We start from the raw sequence: 14,075 nt of genomic DNA, 5'->3' as shown, positions 1-14,075 counted from the left end.
GTCTTAGCGTAACTTTTCATTTGCCAGTGATTATTCATGGAAAGGTATCAACAGCAGAACCGAGGCATCCAAAATCAGAGCAACAGTCAGCAAGAAAATAGAAGAAGGCAACACAATAGGGGCAATCAGAGTCATCACCAGTGAAGACACAGTTGCCACCAGGGATGCCCATACAGCACAAGCCCTGAGGGAAAAACACCCACCCAGAGCTCCTCGTGACGACAGTGTTCTCCTAGTCGGTGTCACCAGAGCAGAACCCCTGTGTGTGCTGGAATCCATGGTGCATAAAGCAGCTTTATCCTTCCCACCAGGATCAGCAGGTGGGTTCACAGGACTACGACCCAACCATATCAAACAAATGCTCAACCCTGCACTGGGAGACATTGCACAGGGCCTCCTGGTGGAACTAACTAGATTCGCCAACACATGTCTAGCTGGCAACATACCAGAGACCATATGGCCTCTCTTTTTTGGCGCTACCCTCTGTGCCCTGAGGAAAAAAGATGGAGGAATCAGACCGATAGCTGTGGGAAATTCACTCCGGCGTCTCGTCGCTAAGGCTGCTGCTAGAGCAGTTAGTCAGGCAGCAGCCGACATGCTGAAGCCAAAACAGCTTGGGTTTGGCATTCCCCAAGGGTGTGAGGCAGCGGCTCATGCAGCTAGAGCCTACATTGCCAACATTACGAATGAAAAAGCCCTGATAAAGCTGGACTTCAAAAATGCTTTCTATCTGGTTAGAAGGGATGCAGTACTCAGTGCAGTTCATCGCCTTTTTCCTTCCCTCTACCCGTTTGTAAACTCATGCTACAGCAAGAATCTAACTCTGCTTTTTAGGTAACATGAAATTGAATCACAAGAAGGTGTCCAACAGGGTGACCCCCTTGCTCCTTTTCTTTTCTACCTAGTTATCAAGGAAGTCACCGATAACCTGTCCAGTGAGCTCAACATTTGGTTTTTGGACGATGGTACTGTAGCCGGCTCCGCAGCCTCACTCTTGGACAACATAAGAATAATTCAGGAGCAAGGAGCAAGCCTAGGCCTCACTCTGAACCCTTCCAAGTGCGAAATAACCTCCACCAACCAGCACATAATAGAGCAAATAAAGGTTGTTTTGCCTGACATTCATACAACCAACCCTGAGGACAGCACACTCCTAGGTGCTCCTCTTGGAAGGAATGCCATCGACGGGGTCCTTGGTAAGAAGATCACTGACCTGAATAGGATGAACGAGAGGATTGAAGACATCGATGCTCATGATGCACTTTACCTCATCACCAGATGCTTGTCCCTCCCCAGGCTGACCTACTTTCTAAGATGTTCGCCATCTTTCAACAATATTAAATTAGAAGAGTACGATAGCTTGCTGAAATCAACACTAGAAAAAGCCCTCAATCTTTCCCTCAGCGACTTACAGTGGAAACAGGCCTCCCTTCCTGTCAGACTCGGGGGCCTTGGCGTGCGCACAGCAACACAAATTGCTGTACCAGCGTTCCTGTCCTCTTCAGTGGGGTCTGACAACTTGGTGAAGGAAATCCTACCTGAGCACCTAGTTCAACAGGCAGGGGTACATGATCCCAGCTTCACAGACTGCACAACCAAATGTGTCTCTCTTGCAGGACCAGCACCCCAACCAATGCCTTCTGAAGCCCATAAGCAATCCAGCTGGGATCGCCCCATTGCCGACCAAGAAGCTGTGACTTTGCTAGAAGCTGCGACAACACCACATGACACTGCCCGACTTAGAGCTGTAGCAGCTCCCCATGCAGGTGATTTCCTATTAGCAGCCACAATGTCAGCAACCGGTACCCGTCTCACACCGCAGGCCCTCCGAATTGCCGTGGCTCTCCGCCTCGCTGCCCCAATCCACACCGAATACAGGTGTATTTGCGGCGAGGCAGAGGCCGACAGATACGGACGGCATGGCCTTCTCTGTTAAAGGACAGGAGGATGGCATGCAAGACACGGCGAGGTCAATGACATTATTAAGAGAAGCCTTACCACAGCCGGTTGTCCAGCAGAGAGAGATCCCCGTTACCTAATGTCCCGCAACTCTGATGAGCCTGTCGGTCGCCCAGACGGAATCACGGTGAACCCCTGGAAGAATGGTAGACAGTTGGTGTGGGACTACACTTGCGTTTCAACTTTAGCCAATACCTATGTTGGCTTCAGAGCTACACAAGCAGGAGGAGCTGCCAATCACCGTGAAGCGGCCAAGTCACGTAAATACAAAGACCTTGAGCACCACTACAATTTTGTCCCCATTGCCTCAGAGACACTTGGTGCCTGGGGTAAAAGTGCTGCTAGCTTTTTGAAGGAGTTGGGGTCTAAGCTAATAGAAACAACTAGAGACCCTAGAGCTGCCAGTTTTCTTTTTCAGCGCCTTAGTGTGGCAATCCAGAGAGGAAATGCTCACTGCATCCATGGTTCCTGCCCGCCATCTGAGGAGCTGGAAGAGCTGTACAACTTGTGACAAGCAGCCTTGCACCCTGCATGTAATCAATATTGTAACTTTTTTTGTGTAATGACATTTTCAAATAAAGTTAGATAAATATACACACATACCAAAAGAATAGGGGTGGTAGGAGAAGAAAATATCAAAGTGTTCAGTGAGGATTCACAAGGTCTTCTCAGAGTACTCTTTATTTTCTTCTCCGAGGCTATAGGTCCCTACACTTGCACCAGAGGTGGTACCCCTATATATGTAAAAAAAAAAAAAAAATATAAATATATATATATATATATATATATATATATATATATATATATATATATATATATATATATATATATATATATATATATATATATATATATATATATATATATATATATATATATATATATATATATATATATATATATGTCGTACCTAGTAGCCAGAACGCACTTCTCAGCCTACTATGCAAGGCCTGATTTGCCTAATAAGCCAAGTTTTCATGAATTAATTGTTTTTCGGCTACCTAACCTAACCTAACCTATAAAAATAGGTTAGGTTAGGTTAGGTAGGGTTGGGTAGGTTCGGTCATATATCTACGTTAATTTTAACTCCAATAAAAAAAAATTGACCTCATACATAATGAAATTGGTAGCTTTATCATTTCATAAGAAAAAAATTAGGGAAAATATATTAATTCAGGAAAACTTGGCTTATTAGGCAAATCGGGCCTTGCATAGTAGGCTGAAAAGTGCGTTCTGGCTACTAGGTACGACATATATACATATATATATATATATATATATATATATATATATATATATATATATATATATATATATATATATATATATATATATTAAATATACGCCCCAGTAAACACCCGCCCCAGTAAACACCCGCTCCAGTAAACACCCACCCCTGTAAACACCCGCCCTTGTAAACACCCGCCCCAATAAATACCCGCCCCAGTAAACATCCGCTCCAGTAAACACCCGCCCCAGTAAACATCCGCTCCAGTAAACACCCGCCCCTGTAAACACCCGCCCCAGTAAACACCCGCCCTTATAAACACTCGTCCCAATAAACACCCGCCCCAGTAAACACCCGCCCCAGTAAACATCCGCTCCAGTAAACACCCGCCCCTGTAAACACCCGCCTCAGTGAACACCCGCCCCTTTAAACACCCACCCCAGTAAACACTCGCCCTAGTAAACACTCGCCCCAGTAAACACTCGCCCTAGTAAACACTCGCCCCAGTAAACACCCGCCCCCTGTAAACATCCCCTCTAGTAAACACCCGCCCCAGTAAACACTCGCCCCAGTAAACACCCACCCCAGTAAACACTCGCCCCAGTAAACACCCACCCCAGTAAACACTCGCCCCAGTAAACACTCGCCCCAGTAAACACCCGCCCCCTGTAAACATCCCCCCTAGTAAACACCCGCCCCAGTAAACACTCGCCCCAGTAAACACTCGCCCTAGTAAACACTCGCCCCAGTAAACACCCGCCCCCTGTAAACATCCCCCCTAGTAAACACCCGGACCAGTAAACACTCGTCCCTGTAAACATCCGTCCCACTAAACACCCGCCCCAGGACTTCTAGTTGAACCTTGAACCGGAGTGGTCCCGGGTTCGATACCCGGCCACGGGGAGAAACAATGGGCAGAGTTTCTTTCACCCTATGCCCCTGTTACCTAGCAGTAAATAAGTACCTGGGTGTTTGTCAGCTGTCACGGGCTGCTTTCTGTGGAGGCCTGATCGAGGACCGGGCCGCGGGACACTAATGCCCCGAAATCATCTCAAGATAACCTCAAGATAAGTAATAAGTAATTAGTTTATACTGCTTCATTCACTTAGATGTTGGTCCAGTAATAATCAGCTGATTCTGCTTTACCGTTTCTAAGTGAATGAAGGTTAGCCTTGCAGAGGTAGCTTAGCAAGGAACTATCTAGGTCTAGGGCGTTCGAACATATTTGTCCGAATGTAGGCTGCAGGCAGGCCGCAGCGCGGGTGTTTGGAGTCAGTTTGTACTCGGGAGCTGTAGATGGGAGACGTGGACTGGTGACTCAGGGCATGGCCTGTTAAGTTATGTAGGATTATGTCTGTTCAAAAGTATAACATTTAGTGGAGTGTTAGTCAATTATTTTAGCCTTACCCAATTGAGTGGGAATTCTTATTGTGTTTGCTATATTGCCTAGTGCACACGTCTGTCTCCCCTCTGGAGCAGGTCACGTGGTGTTGTGTTAGTGCATGAGTTGTTTGAGTTTGTCATTTTTATTAATATGTAGCCTCGCAGAATTATACTGGAGAAATTTACTCCAGAGTTCTTTTTACCCCGTTCCATGCCACAGTATAGAGTTGGGGGATTTTCATTAAGGGGGGGGGGGCAACCGTTTTTCGAGCCTTAAGATTTCTATGGTGATGGTCTGGTTGTGGGAAGAGATTATATGTTCCTTAAGGGGGCGTCTGGTTGGCATCTGGGTCCAAAAATGCAAAAATGAAAACTCGTTCGATTTCAATTAAACTTTTTTGACAAGTTCTATATAAAAAGTGTTTCATCTGGTCCAAGTTTCAGCATCGTAGCATAAACAGGAAGGGAGAAAAAAAATATTGAAGTAGTTGTGAAAATTATGCAAAAATGGTCAAAATCGATTATCAATCAAAAGTGTCAACTGAAATCATAGCTATGACTCTTTGCTATCACAATAGCATATATTAAACAAATATTATAATTAGTTTAATTAGAAAAAAATTAAGATAAAAAAAGGATTTTTTTTTTTTTTTTTTCTGGCGATTTGCATCAACCTTACACACCTGACTGTACGTAAGCCTATCTGTAAGGACGCCAATTTTGGAGAAAATTGGTTGATGTCAACCTCAGCCACAGATTTTAGAACCTTAGACTTTATTCATTTCTGTTTTTTTTTCAATTGACACAAACGTTTACAAAACAGATTCCTTTTTTATTCAATTTACATGAAACTTACACAGTATATGTGGAGGGCATGTCTCTACATTGGGGGGCTTTCATTTTTCTCTAAGTTCATTTATTGATTTTATAACAGCAATAAACATGCCATATTTGCAAAAAAAATTTGGGGAACTTTGAACATTTGTATTAGGAAAACTAAAGGTTTCCACACTGAGCAGAAAAAAGCTTCTTTTTCCAAAAGAGCGGAGGTTTCCACACTGCAGTCTACACTAAGGAAACAAACATAGGAATGTGCCTCAATGCCAACAGTGACTGCCCAGACAGGTACAAGAGGAGTGTTGTTAACACTTATTTCGACCGTGCTCTCAGCCACAGCTCAGGATGGAAGCAAGTCGATGAAGAACTCTGTAGGGTAAGGCAGATCCTAGTCAACAACGGCTTCTCCAATGGTTTCGTTGAAGACATCATAAGAAGGAAGGTGAAACGCCATGCAACCTCTGAAGAGACAACTAACACAACATCTTTACCCCTGATTAGACTATTTTACAGGAACTTCTTTTCCACAGCTTATAACGGAGGAAAGGGTCCTGAAAGATATTGTTGATAGGAATGTTATCCCTACAGACAAAAATCAGAAGATACAATTGACGATTTACTATAAAACCAAAAAAACGGCCAATCTACTCATGAGAAACTCTCATGAGTAGAATATTTCTTGATGCTTCTATATTGGAGCGGAGTCTTGAGGTGGGTAGAATATAGTTGTGCAATAATTGGCTGTTGATTGCTGGTGTTGACTTCTTGATGTGTAGTGCCTCGCAAACGTCAAGCCGCCTGCTATCGCTGTATCTATCGATGATTTCTGTGTTGTTTACTAGGATTTCTCTGGCGATGGTTTGGTTATGGGAAGAGATTATATGTTCCTTAATGGAGCCCTGTTGCTTATGCATCGTTAAACGCCTAGAAAGAGATGTTGTTGTCTTGCCTATATACTGGGTTTTTTGGAGCTTACAGTCCCCAAGTGTGCATTTGAAGGCATAGACGACGTTAGTCTCTTTTAAAGCGTTCTGTTTTGTGTCTGGAGAGTTTCTCATGAGTAGGCTGGCCGTTTTTCTGGTTTTATAGTAAATCGTCAGTTGTATCCTCTGATTTTTGTCTGTAGGGATAACGTTTCTATTAACAATATCTTTCAGGACCCTTTCCTCCGTTTTATGAGCTGTGGAAAAGAAGTTCCTGTAAAATAGTCTAATAGGGGGTATAGGTGTTGTGTTAGTTGTCTCTTCAGAGGTTGCATGGCTTTTCACTTTCCTTCTTATGATGTCTTCGATGAAACCATTGGAGAAGCCGTTATTGACTAGAACCTGCCTTACCCTACAGAGTTCTTCGTCGACTTGCTTCCATTCTGAGCTGTGGCTGAGAGCACGGTCGACGTATTCGTTAACAACACTCCTCTTGTACCTGTCGGGGCAGTCGCTGTTGGCATTTAGGCACATTCCTATGTTTGTTTCCTTAGTGTAGACTGCAGTGTGGAAACCTCCGCCCTTTTCCATGACTGTTACATCTAGAAAAGGCAGCTTCCCATCCTTTTCCGTCTCGTAAGTGAAACGCAGCACGGAACTCTGCTCAAATGCCTCCTTCAGCTCCTGCAGATGTCTGACATCAGGTACCTGTGTAAAAATGTCGTCAACATACCTGCAGTATATGGCCGGTTTCAAGTTCATGTCGACTAAGACTTTTTGCTCGATGGTACCCATGTAGAAGTTTGCAAACAGGACACCTAGGGGAGAACCCATGGCGACCCCATCTACTTGCTTATACATGTGCCCATCCGGGCTCAAGAAGGGTGCCTCTTTAGTACAAGCTTGGAGTAGTTTCCTCAGAATACTTTCTGGCATGTCAAGAGGAGTACAGGCTGGATCACGATACACTCTGTCGGCTATCATTCCGATTGTCTCGTCCACAGGTACGTTGGTAAACAGCGATTCTACGTCCAACGAGGCTCTTATCCCTGTGGCCCGTGTGCCCCGCAGTAAGTCCACAAATTCCTTTGGAGACTTCAGGCTGAAGGCGCAAGGAACATAAGGAGTCAGCAGGCCGTTGAGTCGCTTCGCCAGTCTGTACGTGGGTGTGGGTATCTGGCTAATGATTGGCCGAAGTGGGTTTCCAGGCTTGTGCGTCTTGACATTTCCATACGCATATCCAGGTTTATATTCCCCAATGATCTTTGGCAGGTGGAGTCCGGATTTCTTGGCGTTCACAGTTTCGATCAGTTTATTGACCTTTGCTTTTAATTCGGCTGTAGTGTCCTTCATTACCCTTTGGAACTTAGTTTGGTCAGAGAGTATGATGTTCATTTTCGCCAGATATTCGTCTTTTTTAAGAATGACATATATTGGCGACTTGTCACCTCTCCTGACAACTATCTCCTTGTTCTCACGAAGGCTTTTAGCTGCCGCTTTAAGCTCGGGGGACAGTATGGTGCTTCTGTAGTTGCCTCGATTCTTTCCTCCTTCTGCAATAAGTTCTGCTTGTAAGGTATCTTTGGTAGTGACCTTCTTTTGTGTCTCGAGGTCGAATATGTCGTCCAACAGAATTTCCAACTCTACTTTCCGGGCCATTTCACTCGGTCTGGACATAACATGACAGTTTATGCCCAGATTTAGGAGAGTGACTTGGTCCTCAGTGAGGTTAATTCCTGCAAGGTTCAGGAAGCCATCTCTTGGTCGTGGAATTGCCATAGGTCCTCCATATAATGTTGTTAGTTTCTTGATAATCCTTGTTTCAGTGCTGAGGTGATGTTGGTCTGTGAGGATGTCGAGGTGTTGTTCAATGCGGGTACGGATACTATGGTCGATGTTGCTATTTCTCCACTCGTTTGTAGCATGAAGTAGTTGCGTTTTGTTGTCTTTGATTTCATTCTCTGCCTTGTATATCTGATCACGAATCAGATCCTGGCGATATTTTATCGTGAAGGCTTGATTCCTTGCTGCTGGGTCGTGCACTTTAATATTAGTATATTTTGGTAGCAGTCTTTCCTGTAGACATATATTATTAAATATGACCGAAAAAGTAAGATTAATAATTCTAACACGAATTTTCTCAATCTTTCGTACATTACGCTTCACTGTTGGAGGTAAATCAAAAATCACTTCTTCAAAATTCATTTTTATTTCTAGTCTGACGCGACACGGGCGCGTTTCGTAAAACTTATTACATTTTCAAAGACTTTACAAATACACAACTGATTAGAACTTACGTCTCTCTGATATTATATCTACATTTGAGTGAGGTGGGAAGGATGATGTGGCATTAACACAAGACAGAACAGGGGATATTAATAGGGTATTAAAAGTATCAACACAAGACAGAACAGAAACAATGGGTATTGAATAGAAGTGTTTGTAGAAAGCCTATTGGTCCATATTTCTTGATGCTTCTATATTGGAGCGGAGTCTTGAGGTGGGTAGAATAGAATAGAATTGAGGAGGTTTCCACACTGCAGTCTACACTAAGGAAACAAACATAGGAATGTGCCTAAATGCCAACAGCGACTGCCCCGACAGGTACAAGAGGAGTGTTGTTAACGCATACGTCGACCGTGCTCTCAGCCACAGCTCAGAATGGAAGCAAGTCGACGAAGAACTCTGTAGGGTAAGGCAGGTTCTAGTCAATAACGGCTTCTCCAATGGTTTCATCGAAGACATCATAAGAAGGAAAGTGAAAAGCCATGCAACCTCTGAAGAGACAACTAACACAACACCTATACCCCCTATTAGACTATTTTACAGGAACTTCTTTTCCACAGCTCATAAAACGGAGGAAAGGGTCCTGAAAGATATTGTTAATAGAAACGTTATCCCTACAGACAAAAATCAGAGGATACAACTGACGATTTACTATAAAACCAGAAAAACGGCCAGCCTACTCATGAGAAACTCTCCAGACACAAAACAGAACGCTTTAAAAGAGACTAACGTCGTCTATGCCTTCAAATGCCCACTTGGGGACTGTAAGCTCCAAAAAACCCAGTATATAGGCAAGACAACAACATCTCTTTCTAGGCGTTTAACGATGCATAAGCAACAGGGCTCCATTAAGGAACATATAATCTCTTCCCATAACCAAACCATCGCCAGAGAAATCCTAGTAAACAACACAGAAATCATCGATAGATACAGCGATAGCAGGCGGCTTGACGTTTGCGAGGCACTACACATCAAGAAGTCAACACCAGCAATCAACAGCCAATTATTGCACAACTATATTCTACCCACCTCAAGACTCCGCTCCAATATAGAAGCATCAAGAAATATGGACCAATAGGCTTTCTACAAACACTTCTATTCAATACCCATTGTTTCTGTTCTGTCTTGTGTTGATACTTTTAATACCCTATTAATATCCCCTGTTCTGTCTTGTGTTAATGCCACATCATCCTTCCCACCTCACTCAAATGTAGATATAATATCAGAGAGACGTAAGTTCTAATCAGTTGTGTATTTGTAAAGTCTTTGAAAATGTAATAAGTTTTACGAAACGCGCCCGTGTCGCGTCAGACTAGAAATAAAAATGAATTTTGGAGAAGTGATTTTTTATTTACCTCCAACAGTGAAGCGTAATGTACGAAAGATTGAGAAAATTCGTGTTAGAATTATTAATCTTACTTTTTCGGTCATATTTAATAATATATGTCTACAGGAAAGACTGCTACCAAAATATACTAATATTAAAGTGCACGACCCAGCAGCAAGGAATCAAGCCTTCACGATAAAATATCGCCAGGATCTGATTCGTGATCAGATATACAAGGCAGAGAATGAAATCAAAGACAACAAAACGCAACTACTTCATGCTACAAACGAGTGGAGAAATAGCAACATCGACCATAGTATCCGTACCCGCATTGAACAACACCTCGACATCCTCACAGACCAACATCACCTCAGCACTGAAACAAGGATTATCAAGAAACTAACAACATTATATGGAGGACCTATGGCAATTCCACGACCAAGAGATGGCTTCCTGAACCTTGCAGGAATTAACCTCACTGAGGACCAAGTCACTCTCCTAAATCTGGGCATAAACTGTCATGTTATGTCCAGACCGAGTGAAATGGCCCGGAAAGTAGAGTTGGAAATTCTGTTGGACGACATATTCGACCTCGAGACACAAAAGAAGGTCACTACCAAAGATACCTTACAAGCAGAACTTATTGCAGAAGGAGGAAAGAATCGAGGCAACTACAGAAGCACCATACTGTCCCCCGAGCTTAAAGCGGCAGCTAAAAGCCTTCGTGAGAACAAGGAGATAGTTGTCAGGAGAGGTGACAAGTCGCCAATATATGTCATTCTTAAAAAAGACGAATATCTGGCGAAAATGAACATCATACTCTCTGACCAAACTAAGTTCCAAAGGGTAACGAAGGACACTACAGCCGAATTAAAAGCAAAGGTCAACAAACTGATCGAAACTGTGAACGCCAAGAAATCCGGACTCCACCTGCCAAAGATCATTGGGGAATATAAACCTGGATATGCGTATGGAAATGTCAAGACGCACAAGCCTGGAAACCCACTTCGGCCAATCATTAGCCAGATACCCACACCCACGTACAGACTGGCGAAGCGACTCAACGGCCTGCTGACTCCTTATGTTCCTTGCGCCTTCAGCCTGAAGTCTCCAAAGGAATTTGTGGACTTACTGCGGGGCACACGGGCCACAGGGATAAGAGCCTCGTTGGACGTAGAATCGCTGTTTACCAACGTACCTGTGGACGAGACAATCGGAATGATAGCCGACAGAGTGTATCGTGATCCAGCCTGTACTCCTCTTGACATGCCAGAAAGTATTCTGAGGAAACTACTCCAAGCTTGTACTAAAGAGGCACCCTTCTTGAGCCCGGATGGGCACATGTATAAGCAAGTAGATGGGGTCGCCATGGGTTCTCCCCTAGGTGTCCTGTTTGCAAACTTCTACATGGGTACCATCGAGCAAAAAGTCTTAGTCGACATGAACTTGAAACCGGCCATATACTGCAGGTATGTTGACGACATTTTTACACAGGTACCTGATGTCAGACATCTGCAGGAGCTGAAGGAGGCATTTGAGCAGAGTTCCGTGCTGCGTTTCACTTACGAGACGGAAAAGGATGGGAAGCTGCCTTTTCTAGATGTAACAGTCATGGAAAAGGGCGGAGGTTTCCACACTGCAGTCTACACTAAGGAAACAAACATAGGAATGTGCCTAAATGCCAACAGCGACTGCCCCGACAGGTACAAGAGGAGTGTTGTTAACGCATACGTCGACCGTGCTCTCAGCCACAGCTCAGAATGGAAGCAAGTCGACGAAGAACTCTGTAGGGTAAGGCAGGTTCTAGTCAATAACGGCTTCTCCAATGGTTTCATCGAAGACATCATAAGAAGGAAAGTGAAAAGCCATGCAACCTCTGAAGAGACAACTAACACAACACCTATACCCCCTATTAGACTATTTTACAGGAACTTCTTTTCCACAGCTCATAAAACGGAGGAAAGGGTCCTGAAAGATATTGTTAATAGAAACGTTATCCCTACAGACAAAAATCAGAGGATACAACTGACGATTTACTATAAAACCAGAAAAACGGCCAGCCTACTCATGAGAAACTCTCCAGACACAAAACAGAACGCTTTAAAAGAGACTAACGTCGTCTATGCCTTCAAATGCCCACTTGGGGACTGTAAGCTCCAAAAAACCCAGTATATAGGCAAGAAACAACATCTCTTTCTAGGCGTTTAACGATGCATAAGCAACAGGGCTCCATTAAGGAACATATAATCTCTTCCCATAACCAAACCATCGCCAGAGAAATCCTAGTAAACAACACAGAAATCATCGATAGATACAGCGATAGCAGGCGGCTTGACGTTTGCGAGGCACTACACATCAAGAAGTCAACACCAGCAATCAACAGCCAATTATTGCACAACTATATTCTACCCACCTCAAGACACCGCTCCAATATAGAAGCATCAAGAAATATGGACCAATAGGCTTTCTACAAACACTTCTATTCAATACCCATTGTTTCTGTTCTGTCTTGTGTTGATACTTTTAATACCCTATTAATATCCCCTGTTCTGTCTTGTGTTAATGCCACATCATCCTTCCCACCTCACTCAAATGTAGATATAATATCAGAGAGACGTAAGTTCTAATCAGTTGTGTATTTGTAAAGTCTTTGAAAATGTAATAAGTTTTACGAAACGCGCCCGTGTCGCGTCAGACTAGAAATAAAAATGAATTTTGGAGAAGTGATTTTTGATTTACCTCCAACAGTGAAGCGTAATGTACGAAAGATTGAGAAAATTCGTGTTAGAATTATTAATCTTACTTTTTCGGTCATATTTAATAATATATATATATATATATATATATATATATATATATATATATATATATATATATATATATATATATATATATATATATATATATTAGTATGTTTTGGTAGCAGTCTTTCCTGTAGACATATATTATTAAATATGACCGAAAAAGTAAGATTAATAATTCTAACACGAATTTTCTCAATCTTTCGTACATTACGCTTCACTGTTGGAGGTAAATCAAAAATCACTTCTCCAAAATTCATTTTTATTTCTAGTCTGACGCGACACGGGCGCGTTTCGTAAAACTTATTACATTTTCAAAGACTTCACAAATACACAACTGATTAGAACGTATCTCTGATTTTATATCTACATTTGAGTGAGGTGGGAAGGGTGATGTGGCATTAACACAAGACAGAACAGGAGGGGATATTAATAGGGTATTAAAAGTATCAACACAAGACAGAACAGAAACAATGGGTATTGAATAGAAGTGTTTGTAGAAAGCCTATTGGTCCATATTTCTTGATGCTTCTATATTGGAGCGGAGTCTTGAGGTGGGTAGAATATAGTTGTGCAATAATTGGCTGTTGATTGCTGGTGTTGACTTCTTGATGTGTAGTGCCTCGCAAACGTCAAGCCGCCTGCTATCGCTGTATCTATCTTTGATTTCTGTGTTGTTTACTAGGATTTCTCTGGCGATGGTTTGGTTATGGGAAGAGATTATATGTTCCTTAATGGAGCCCTGTTGCTTATGCATCGTTAAACGCCTAGAAAGAGATGTTGTTGTCTTGCCTATATACTGGGTTTTTTGGAGCTTACAGTCCCCAAGTGGGCATTTGAAGGCATAGACGACATTAGTCTCTTTTAAAGCGTTCTGTTTTGTGTCTGGAGAGTTTCTCATGAGTAGGCTGGCCGTTTTTCTGGTTTTATAGTAAATCGTCAGTTGTATCCTCTGATTTTTGTCTGTAGGGATAACGTTTCTATTAACAATATCTTTCAGGACCCTTTCCTCCGTTTTATGAGCTGTGGAAAAGAAGTTCCTGTAAAATAGTCTAATAGGGGGTATAGGTGTTGTGTTAGTTGTCTCTTCAGAGGTTGCATGGCGTTTCACTTTCCTTCTTATGAAAGGAAAAGTCTTCGATGAAACCATTGGAGAAGCCGTTATTGACTAGGACCTGCCTTACCCTACAGAGTTCTACGTCGACTTGCTTCCATTCTGAGCTGTGGCTGAGAGCACGGTCGACGTATGCGTTAACAACACTCCTCTTGTACCTGTCAGGGCAGTCGCTGTTGGCATTTAGGCACATTCCTATGTTTGTTTCCTTAGTGTA

The sequence above is a fragment of the Procambarus clarkii genome, chromosome 4, assembly GCF_040958095.1.
Source record: "Procambarus clarkii isolate CNS0578487 chromosome 4, FALCON_Pclarkii_2.0, whole genome shotgun sequence".
Classification (NCBI taxonomy): Eukaryota; Metazoa; Arthropoda; class Malacostraca; order Decapoda; family Cambaridae; genus Procambarus; species Procambarus clarkii.
The sequence above is the reverse complement of the archived record's forward strand: the minus strand, read 5'-3'. Positions refer to the sequence as shown.